This window comes from Phodopus roborovskii, unplaced genomic scaffold, assembly GCF_943737965.1.
Source record: "Phodopus roborovskii unplaced genomic scaffold, PHOROB, whole genome shotgun sequence".
NCBI classification, from domain to species: domain Eukaryota; kingdom Metazoa; phylum Chordata; class Mammalia; order Rodentia; family Cricetidae; genus Phodopus; species Phodopus roborovskii.
In genome coordinates, this window is record NW_026126515.1 from 13,167,705 (window position 1) to 13,180,022 (window position 12,318).

Sequence of the window (12,318 nt, forward strand, 5' to 3'; positions counted from 1 at the left end):
TTGAATATGTTTTCTGCACATTTAAGCTGGGCTTCTTCGCCTTCTTCTATGACTATTGTTCTTAGGTTTTGCCTGTTCATGAAGTCCATATTTCCTGGATGTTTTTTGTTAAGAATTTGTTGGATTTAAGTTTTTCTTTGGTTGATGAATCTATTTACTCTAGTTGATCTCAGCACCCGAGATTCTCTATTCTATCTCTTGTATTCTGTTGGTTATGCTTGTATCTGTAGTTTCCAAACATTTGCCCAGTTTTTCTCTTTCCAGCATTCCTTCAGTTTGTGTTTTCTTTATTGTCTCTATTTCCATTTTCATGTCTTGAACCATTTCCATTTCCTTCACCTGTTTAGTTGGTTTTTTTTTTTTTTTTGGCTTTCCATACTCTCTTTAAGAGATTTGTTCATTTTTTTGTTTGCTTTTTCTTCCATTTCTATAAGGGATCTTCGTCTTTGAAGGCCTCTATCATTTTTATGAAGATAATTTTTAAGTCGTTCTCTTCTGCTTCATCTGTTTTGGGGTGTAGAGGTCTAGTTGGTGTAGAGTCCCTAGATTCTTGTGCTGTCATGCTTGTCTTTCTATTAGTTGTTTTCTTGCATTGCTGTCTTCCCATTGCTTCTTCCAGTAGGTGTAGATGTAGTCTCTCTCTCTCTTTCTCTCTCATACTCCCCCAGTGGACTTAGGTGGGTCAGAATTTCAATGTTTGTAGCTCTAGGTGGGCCCTGTTCTCTAGGAGGTCTCCCCTCAGGCAGAGGCCCAGCGATGGGTGTCAAAGATCCATCAGGCAGGGACTCTGGATGGTACCAAGGGCATAGGAGGATCTCTGAGAGGAGTCTGGAACTCCAGCAGAGGTACAGCGGAGGGGGTCAGAGATAAGGCAAGTGGGGATTCTGTGTGGTCCTGTGTGGATAGGCAGGTCTAGTATGCTCAGAACAGCTCCAGGGAGATTCACAAAGGTGGCAGGATTTCTGGATCCACCCTCTGTCCTAGTGCTCAACCAGAAAAGTGGGACACTGGGCAGGTTAGGGCACATGGTAGGTGGAGGGCACGCTCTTCATGGGGGTGGGTGGGTGTGTATTAGAGCTGTAGACAGGACACAGGAGGAGTGAGATTTGGGGCCAATCCACGGAGTTCCCAGGAAAGGTTGTGGTGGGGATTTCAACTGAATTTGTCCAAGACTCACCTCTAGCAGAGGTCTCCATTTCTTTAAAGTATTTTTTCATTTTGTCTTTTAGGGACTCAATAATCTTCATGAAGTCGTTTTTGGGGATGTTCTCTTTTGCTGCATCTATGTTGGGATGTTTATTCTTGTTGGGTGGTGTCCCTAGACTCTGAGGGTGTTATATTAATCTCTCTGCTGTTGAAAGTGTTCTTATACTGTCCTCTAAGTAACCCTTCTTAAAGTTCTTACCAGTGCGGTATCTCCCTCTCCTGGTGAGTTTAGGGCCACGGTTCTCTTCTGGTGGGTGAAACCAGGTCCAATACTCCGATAGCCCTCCTTGTCCAGTGGGTGGTGGTGGGACTAGGGCACTAGAAGACTGCAGATGGGCTGGTTCACTGGGATGGCTTACGCTGCTTACATTTCCAAGTCCTCAGCAGGCTCTGAGCAGGGCACCGGAAGATGGGCTCTCTCCTTGGGCAGAGGCGGCACCAGGATGTTGGTAGACTTGGGAAAGGCAGTCTGCAGGGAGGGCCCCTCCACAAGCAGTCCCCATGTCCTTAGGAGGCTCCTAGCAGGGCACCAGAAGGCAGGCTCCAGATTATTTCTGTGTGTGTGTGTGTGTGTGTGTGTGTGTGTGTGTGTGTGTGTGTGTGTGTGTGTGTGTGTGTGTGTCTTTTTTTTTTTTCCTAGAAGAGAGAACACCGTGAAGAATATATGGAGGTCAGAGGACAAAACTGTGGAAGAACCTTCTTTCCATACACTTTTGTATGGTTGCTTGGGATTAAACTCCTGGGCAAACTCTGCTACATACTGAGCCATGTGACCATCTCTAGGGCAGAACTATTAAAGACAGTAGAAACCTTCATAACATCACACTACATTACCTTATGTACGCGGAGGCAGTGGCTTATACGTACTCTTTTCACAACTGTGAATAGAGGAATAATGTTGATTAAGGAAACCTTAAAATAATGTCAAACAATTGCTTTGGGAATTAGGGAATTAAATATTCTCAGAGAAAGTTGGTGAACAGTGAAAAGTAGAACTTTGTTGGTTTACAGATCAAAACAATTGCATTTCTAATATGTGGTTTTGTCAAATTTTACTACAAATATTGTTTATGTTTTGCCAGTTTTAAGTAGTGGAGGAATGAGGAAAGAAAGGTCATATTCACAGAATCTGTTAGAATTTGATTTGTAACTTTTTTTCTTAATTTGCCAAATGTTCACATTTTTCTATGAACATTTTTTTTTTTTTTTTTTTTTTTTTTGTAAAAGGCAAACATAATTTCTCCCAGCTGTCATGGAATAACTTAATTTATTATGGCACAAAGTAGTAAGGAATAGATTCCCACTGGATATCCTGCCACAATAAGTACTTTTGTGAAAATGCCCAGTGTCTGAGTTCCAGGTTTAGACTGCCTATTGATACGTCTATTTAGAGGTAGTTTGAAACAGGTGAGATTTGTTATCATTCTAGGTTTAAAACTTTTCTCTCTTTCTTCCTTGTAAATGTTGTATTTCCAGTGTAGAAGTTCCTGAATACAACTAATGATTGCTGAGAGAGGAAGACTTAGCACCTCTTCTAAGGATTAGCTTCCTGATTGGCTATCTAATACAAAGTGCTCAAACCTGTGACCATGTGCACACAATGACAAGAATCAACTCAGCATTTTGTATTGATTTATTGCTCTCTCTCTCTCTCTCTCTCTCTCTCTCTGTGTGTGTGTGTGTGTGTGTGTGTGTGTGTGTGTGTGTGTGGCTATCAATTTGAGATTGTGTGGACTAGGAGGAATTGTAGTAAGGAGAGGGAAGGGGAATATATGTCACAATATTTTAATTGAAACAAGCTTAAAATTGTTAAATGAATTTCCTAGACATTCCAATTTATTGAAGAATTCTCCATAGCTTCTGTGCCTACACTGGGACACATAATTCTGGGACACACTTACACATAATTCTGACAGGATAACCGGCATTGTGCAAAAATGCTGTTTCTCACTGTGACATAATGTCTTTCCTGTCTATATTGTCCAGATGAATTTAGCACAAATGATCTTGGATGGATGGAAATACCCTTTGAGGTATAGGTATAGGAAGGGGTTTTCATTATACAATTTTCTAAGCAATAGGCTGTGCATCACCAACAGTGACTCCTAACCGGATATATGGAATGTAGTTACATAAACATATTAGTTCTGGTTAACCACATGTAACAAATGTTCCACTCTTATGTGAGAGGTTGATAATGCAGGGGAGTCATACATGCCAAGAGGTCACTATTGTAATGGGACTAGTGATTATATGCTAGGCTAATCTTGTAAAATAGGGCTAATTACTAAATCATCAAATCTTTGTAATATAACCGAAGGCTCTAAATGTACAGCCAAGAGAAATAGCCAGAGTTCAGCCAAGGGTTGTTTCATAACTAATCATAGATCCATCCTCAGTTCCAAACAGAAGGTCACCCAGATCTAAACAAGGTTAAAGCAGTGTAAAAGAGAATTATAGTTCACACCTTTCATCCGAGGACTCATGAGAGATGCATAAGTCAGTATCAGGATTCTGTAAAAGGCATTCATTGTCCTGCCCTATTGAGGATAGAGGCATTCATTCTCTATCCAAGCTAAGGAGAAGTTATAGTTAGAGGTTTGTTGAGAGCACATAGAGACAGGATTAGCCATTCAGCCTGAGGTAGAGATAAGAAGCTAGTGGACACCTGTGTTGTTTTCTGATATTAAGCTTGAAGCTTGACTCCAATATCAGTCTCGGAATCATTTATTTATTCTTGTTACAAGCCCATGGCTAAGATTCCTTAATTTTTTCCTGGTAATTTCTTATATGCACACCTCTTCTTCCTTTATAGAGTTTTCATAATTCTAAGTCATACTTTGCACTCAACTGTCTAAGTCCCAGATGCCAATCACCTAGAAATGGCTCCTTTCCCTCAGTCCTATGGATTTTTAAAACTAACAATTCATCAGAGATTTCCAACACTGAGATTTAGTTTACTCTGCTTGGTTCATATTGTTAAGCAATCTGACACATCTTTACCTTGTTGTTGCTACTTTCCTATGTTCATGGCTTCATTTGTGTTTTCCTGGGGGGAGTTTCTGTTCTTTTCAGATATCAATAAGAAAGGACCTAAAAACTGTTGAAATACTGTGACATTGCATTAGTGGTTACTGTTGCTGTCTGTGAATATGGTGTATAAGCAATTGTACATGAATTTAGCATGCTTAAGTTACATCAACTTCATGGATTATTTACCTCTTTCATACTGAGCTGATCAGACCTTTCATTCTCCATCTCTCTGGGAGTAACGACAAACCATGAACACTGATTGAGGAAGAGGTTTAATGCCGACATCCATGCCTAGTATCCTCTTCTCTTTTCTTCTCTACTATTCTCTTATGTCCTCTCCTATCCTCTCCTCTTTTCTCCTCCCCTTTCCTCTCCTGTCTTCTCCTCTCTTCTTCTGCTCTCCTCTCCTCTCTTCTTCTCTCTTTTCATGTCATCTACTATTCATTAATAATCCCCCTTCTACCTCTAACTCTTTGTTTTCTCATTCTTAATGTGAATAGTAACAAAAAGCAAAATATATAGTACCTTTTAAAAGATTTCAGCACTTATAATTTGCTTATATATGTTTTATTATGAACAATCTATTGATTATAAAAGCACAGTGCTTACCTGAGACTGAAAATTTTGTTGCAGTATGTGTGCTGAATTTCGTTTCTTTTTTCACCTTACCAATATTTTATTTTCATTATTCAGGACTCAGAAAGTAATGTATCTATTATAAAATTACTTTAGAATTTATAGACCCTTAAGTGTTAGAGGTAAATGGCTAATTATACTTCATTTTATTATAATAAATTATACTCCATATTTATATTACAAAATATGTATAATTAATATTACAATATGATTAACTTCAGTACTAGTATTTGCTTAAAAAGTGTTTCAGATGATATATTTTGCAGTAATTATTTGTTCTTTAATAATCTTTTATTTCTGTAGATATAAAGATTCATAGTGTAGCTAAGATCTCATGAGTAATCCTCCTGTCTAAACTTTCCAAGTTCCAAAATTATAGGTAATTCTCTTTGAAGTTGATTTTCCAGAAAACTGATATAATAAAATAAAGTAACATCTATTATCATTATTTCATTTATCCATAGTCTTCTTCATGAAAAAAATATATTCTGGAATTGTGATATAGGAAATTGTATATTGTCCAGCAAATGACAAACAAAATCTGGAGTATTAAAAAACACAAAGGCAACAAAGTTCATCAGGTTTATATACTTACTATAGCAAGGTCCTGCTCTAACATTCATACTAGAACTAATGCAAACATAGCAAATGAAAATAAAGTATTGAATTAATATTCATTATCTTGTTCTTGTTGTTCTTATTTTATTTTTAAGATGAGTATATATTGCACGTAAAACTTTGGGGTTCCAAAGTTCTGGATTTAGCTCACCATGTCTAGCCAATGTTAGCTGCTTTTAAATGATGAAGTAAAGATATATGTGTCCATGAGCAACCTGTGTTCTTTTTTTTACTTTTTATTTTGGCAATGTCATACACACACACACAAACACACACACACTCACACACACACACACTGTATTCTGATTACACCTACACCCTCTCCTATCTCCTCCCCGCTCATCTCATTATCTCCTTCTCTCAAGTTGTTTGTTTCCTCCATTCATGACTTTCGGTTTTGTGTGTGGCCTATTTAATTTGAGAAAAAACATCTGTTTCGTCACTGTATTAGGAGTATCCATTTAAGCCTAATAGCTTAACAAAGGCAATGACTCTCCTTCTCTCTGAGTCTATTTATGAGAAATAGCTCAGTAGTGAGGTGTCCTCCACTTTTAAACAGGGAAAGATATTGGAAGGGTAATCCAACTTGAACCAAGTGAATACCTATCAAAGTGATAAATAGATTATCAAACTCCTTCTGATTCTAAGACTAAATACTAAAACTAACATCTTTAGCCTTTGTACATTATGAATCTTTGAAATCTTAAAGAATGTGGCTTTTAATGATGACACTATGTATTTGACATCTAGTTCAGATATTTCATAAATATGCAGAGAGAATCCTAGTGAATACTGGTGATCTGAACCACATTAAAAGGTCCTAAATTCCCCCATATCTGTGGAAACTCCAAGTAGTTCTAAACTTTATGTTTGGTTAATCTGCCTGAAAGACAGAGAAACAGGAGAGAGAGAGAGAGAGAGAGAGAGAGAGAGAGAGAGAGAGAGATCATTTCCATTTTGTAAACAGTGTATTCATGGGCCATGTTCTTGTACACTTCTTATTAAATTTCTTGAACTTCAGTGAAGTTTTCTAGTACAGACATTATTGAAACTGTTGATTTGTAAACTACTCTTAAGGCAAGAATTCAAGTATTTCATTAAGTTGGATATTTTCTATTTGTTTGTCTTGGACATTTTTATTGGTATTAGGCAGTTAACTTTAATAAATGTTTTATAAGAATTTCAATTGTTTCAGTTATGACTGAGCATCAAATTAAAACAAAAACCCTTGGGGGCCATTGAGATGATACAGTTTTCTCCTTAAATGTGTTTATACCATGAAGTTCATTGACATAGAGATACTACCTAAGAAGGACCAAACTTTGTGTTATCAGTAAAAGTTCATGAAATCCTCGTTTTGGTCATCTCAACAGTAAATCATTGCCCATTTATTTCCACCCTGCCTGATGTTCAGATTCCATTTATCCCTTGAAGTGTCATTTATATCATCACTCATTGCCTCTATATAAAGCTCCACAACCACTGGCTTCTAGAAGGTCTCCTGACATTGATATCATGTGTGAGATTCCAGGTCTATTCATATTCTGTTACCTGTTCATCCTATTTTGCTTCTTATTGTCCAATTAGATTTATCCTATGATTTCCTTTCCTGATAGTATGTTACTTCAGGTTCTTGGACCTTCCTGATAGCACTACATCAATTGCATTTCCTTTATTGAGCCACCTGACTAGATTTTTTTTCCCTTTTGGATGCTCCTTTGGGACAGTTAGTACATTCCCAGTCTTCACTGTATCTCCTGAATACTCAAAGCAAGCAAAGTGGGAGTATCAAGTTGATTTAGTTTCTTGATTGAATGCCACAAAAGAGTAAAAAAAAATTATAACTAAAATTATTTTTGTACTTTTACATATCCATTTTATAGTTTTCTAAATTACTCCAGTCATTTGCACAGAGGAGCAGAAATGTATGTCAAGCTTGTGTACCAGGTGTACATTATTTGTGATAGAAATACCCTGAAATAAAGAAAAAAGAATATATATGCATATATTTTGTTACATATTATATATATATATAATATCTATATAATGTACTCTATCTTATCAAGCAAATTTGTGTGTGTGTGTGTGTGTGTAAAGAGGTGTAGGAAGACTAGAAAGATGATAACTAGTAATAGATACCCTTGACACATAAAATATAGCATAATGCATTAAAATGTTTATTCTTTAATTCTCTTTAAACATGCTTTGTATGTGAGTGCTTTACCTGAATATCTGTCTGTCCTTTGAATCCATGCCTGATAAGTAGAGGCCAAAAGAGTGCTTTGATCTCCTGAACTGAAATTGTGAGTATTTTATATCTTGGGAAATTGAACCGAGGTATTCTGCAAAAGCAGCCACTGTGCTTTATGGCTGAATAATCTGTCCAGTACCTGATTTAGCACTTTTGAAGTTCTAAGCTGTACTGATGTCACGCACAAGGCAAATTCAATGTATGTGGAGATGCTTTGAGTTTCAAGACAAAATGGAAAGAGGTGGTGTTAACACCTGTGGTATTATCATTTGTATGCCCTGTGAAGTGTATGACATACTCCATGTCAAGATTAAAGAAACCTGTATTTAGTCATGGACATTTTCACATTTCTTTAGATTTTAATGTTACTCAAATATGTAGCAAATGTTAAAATATACTGAACAAAGGGAGATGTATGTATGTTGTTAGTCCCACCAAGTTTACTGTTTATAAGGAGGTAAACTCTATCAGCTCATCATGGCAGGGAATGAGGATAACTATAATATGTGCTCATGTTGGCTAGTTTTTTGTCAAGTTGATACAAGTTAGAGTCATTTAAGAAGAAGGACCTCAAATGAGAAAATATATCTATCAGATTATCCTGTGGGTTGGCCAATGGGGCAAATCCTTGATTAACAACTGATGCAGGAGGGCCTAGCTCAGAATGGAGGCTGTGAAACCTTAAGTAGATAATACCGAATTGGATTTTAAAAAAGCAGGATCAACAGGTTAGTGGGCATAATTCCTTTATGGTTTTTTATTCATTTTGTGCCTCCAGGTTCCTGCCTTAAAACCATGCCTTGACTTCTCTCAGTAATGGATAATGATCTGAGAGTTATATTTTCTTCCCATATTGATTTGAATGACAGTGGCCCTTGTAGGTTTGCATGTTAGGTTCCCAATTAGTGGAATTATTTGGAAATTATTAGATGTGTGCCCTTGTCATAGTAGATATGTTTTTTTTATAAAAGGTATGTCACTGGAGGTAGGCTTTGAGATTTTAAAAGTCCACACCAGCCCCCCCATGTGTGTGTGTGTGTGTGTGTGTGTGTGTGCGCGCGTGCGTGCATGCGTGCATGTGTGTGCCTGTGTGTCTATGTGTCTTTCTCTCTCCTCTCTGTGGATCAGCATATGAAGCTCTCATATATTGCTTCATTTTTAGGGATATGTGCTTCTCAATTCTCAACATTAATATCATGAAGTAGCCTTCTAAAACTGTAGGCAATACCCAAATTAAACAATTTCTTTTATAAGTGCCTTGGTCATGGTGTCTCTTCACATCAATAGAACAGGAACCAAAATGCTCCCCCTCAATTTGATTTTCTTCATGGTGTTTTTTTCAGAGCAGTAGAAAAACCTAAGAAAGACAAGGGAGTAGACACTATACATGGAAAATGCAGTAGATACTCGAGTAATAAGCAAGAGCTGAACTTCAGTTTTCATTAATTATTTACACTAATATTTTATGGCAAAACTTCTTTAAGGAGTTACTGTTTTATTCAAAACAGCATAATTCAGAGGAATATACTCTTTAGACAAGAAAAAGTAGCATTTTAGCTAATGAATTGATACAATAAACCACGAAATCTCTAGTGATATTTCTCTCTTCCCTTACATGATCCCATGTTTTTGTCTTTAGCGATTTGAGTCTCTTAATTCAGTGCAGAGATATTAAACCAGCTTCAGTTTGAGCTTGAAAATTTTTGCTTCATGAAAGTCTAATCTGTAGCACTTTCTCCATCAGTCATAATGTTTCCTCTCATGTGTTCAGACAATCCTTAGTCCTCTCTCTCCCACACTCTCCTTCTCTCCTCCCCCCTCTTCTCAATTTATTATTTTAGATTATTAACAGTTGTTTAAACTGAAAATAAATAAAAGGCATGTATGTGATGAAGATGCACTGACATATTTTCAAACTTTATGATGGCCCCCAGCATTTGATCTTCATCATGTATACTTTCTGTTATTATACAATTAATTGTAATACTGCTTGGTTTCTATTTACTAGCTTATGAACAGTGAAATTCTATCTCTTGGCTTTGCTGGTTACCATAAATTACTTGATAATAATTATCTCCTAAAATTCATCCCAAGCATCCTTCCTTGCTGCTTGAATTACAAGTGAGATTTTGGTTAAGATATTTCTAAGAATTTACAGCAAACAAATTTAGATTGAAGGGATTTCAGAGCTTCTATGGTATGTCATTGGAGGAGTTTATGAACTACTTTCAACAAAGGTACAATTACATAGTTTTACCTATGAAAAATTCCATAATTCATTAGTTTTTTGCATGCAACAAAAATAAATTTAAACTCCAAAACACTCTTATAATCTCAAATTTGTTATTGAATTGTTTAAACAAGGATTTAAAATGTGTCAAGTTTAAGGACTATGAATTGTTGGTATATATCTCACAGACATGATCAGTCATAAAATAGATGAATATATGACTGAGTTTTGTCAGCAGAAAACAGTATGAACTCTCAATGACTCTCTTAAGTGAATTATGGTAGCTTTCACAATTATTTCTATTGAGGGACTTCTGTACAGAGGAAAAAGAAATGGAAGTTATTCTTGTTCTTATTTTTCTGCTCTTTCAAGCTGCATTATCTTGATTAATTTTCACAAACTATTAACATGAGCAACCAATGAAGTTGAGATATAGAGATAAACAATTGATCTCTTTTCTTTATAGACACTAAGAAGTAGTGGCATTTGGAATATATTAAAAAAACATATTAAAAGAGTTAATATTTATTTCTAGCCCATGGAAAACAGACATTAAAGAAATGGAAGCTATAATTAATGATAGAAATCACATTTATCTTGAGTGTTTAGAGTTATTTAAGAAGTTTATTCAATGTCAAAGATTAATTTCTGGGCACATGTTAATGAAATATATTGCCCAGGTTCCTTTCCTTTTGTTGTGATAAAATATCATGACCAGTGAATATTTGAGAAGAGTTTAATGGAGGCTTACAGGTTTAGAGAGTTAGAGTCCATGACCTTTATGGTGGTTAGAATAGCAGCAAGTACATAGGTATGTCATTGGAACAGTACCAGAGAGCTTTTGTTTAATCTAAAACAATGAGGCAGAGTAACATTGAGAGTGCCATGGGCTTTTGAAACCTCAAAGTCAACCCTCAGTGATACACTTCTTATCACAAGACCACACCTCCAACCCTTCCAAATAGTATCAGCTGGGGCCTACCACTCAATATAGAAGCCTATGCATTCAAACCACCACAAGCACAATTCATGATAATCATAATAAAACTAGCTTTAGTGCCAACCAACAGATGTGTGGACAAAGAAAATGTACCAACATATATAACAGAATATTTTTTTTCACTCATAAAATGAAACCTTACTTTTGCATGTCCTTTGAAAGTCTGAAAGATAATATTTTGGTTGACATGAGCTAGCATAGAAGAGAAAAATAAAGCTGTTCTAAGCCATATGTGCAAAATAAAGGGTCTATATCTATATCTATATATCCTGATCTCAAATGCATATTCTATATTCTTTATAAAATTTTATCTGAGACATAATGCCATGATGAACAAAAGCAATTTAAAAAATAAAAAATATAACAAAGTAACTTACATTGTAACTCTACAGTCAACCTCAACCTCCTTATCTTCTACAGCATGGGAAAGCCTAACAGTAACATCTTGCCTAAATTTGTGTCTCCTGCAACTCCATTCATCTAAAAACATCATGATGTCTCCTGCTGTAGTTGGCTGGGAGACTAAGTTGAGTTATCTCACTTCCTTTACTCAGTGTCAAGATTTAATTCCTAAACTAAATTTGCTTTCCTTAATTATCTGAATCAATTGTTTGAATGGTGCCATATCTACACAATAACAGCCTGACTCCACAGTTAATTTTAATTAGCAAAACATAATGAAGCTGGATGGCAATCAACCAGATGGAGAATTTATAACATTGGACCCATGCTACCCGAAATGGTAATGACTAGAAAATAAAGAAGTCTAGATTTTTTCTCCTCATACTTCTGAAAATAAAAATATATGGCTAGTGGAAATGTTTAGCAGGCATGTTTATTTTTCTATTTTTGTTTTAAAAAGTGAACAAAAAAAATGAGAGATAAGCAAGCTTGTTTTAGCAGATCCAACATAGTCAAAAAACCACAAATATAACATTCTGGTAGTCCTATGTAATTTCAGTATAGTAAGCTGTTTGAAATAGATAATGACCTTTTCAATATCTCTAGAAATAATGGTGTGAAAACAGTAAAGTCCTAAGAGCATTACTGGCTGACAACTCAGACATGCCATACTCCAAGATGCTTAAATACTCTAAGAAGCTCATATAGGTGATTAACTAGAGCAAGATGTAGATTCAGGCAAGTGAAATTGCTGTATATCCTTAGTCCTGAAGCTTACATTATTATGCTTCTTGTATGTAAACTCAGAGTCATGGCTAGAAGAACTTACCAAGATTTGTACCCTAGTCACAAGATTTTCTTGTAGAGAAGAATTCAATTGCTAAATTTTACAAGGAAATATTATTAACATACAGAAAATTACCATTGATCATAATGGAGGTT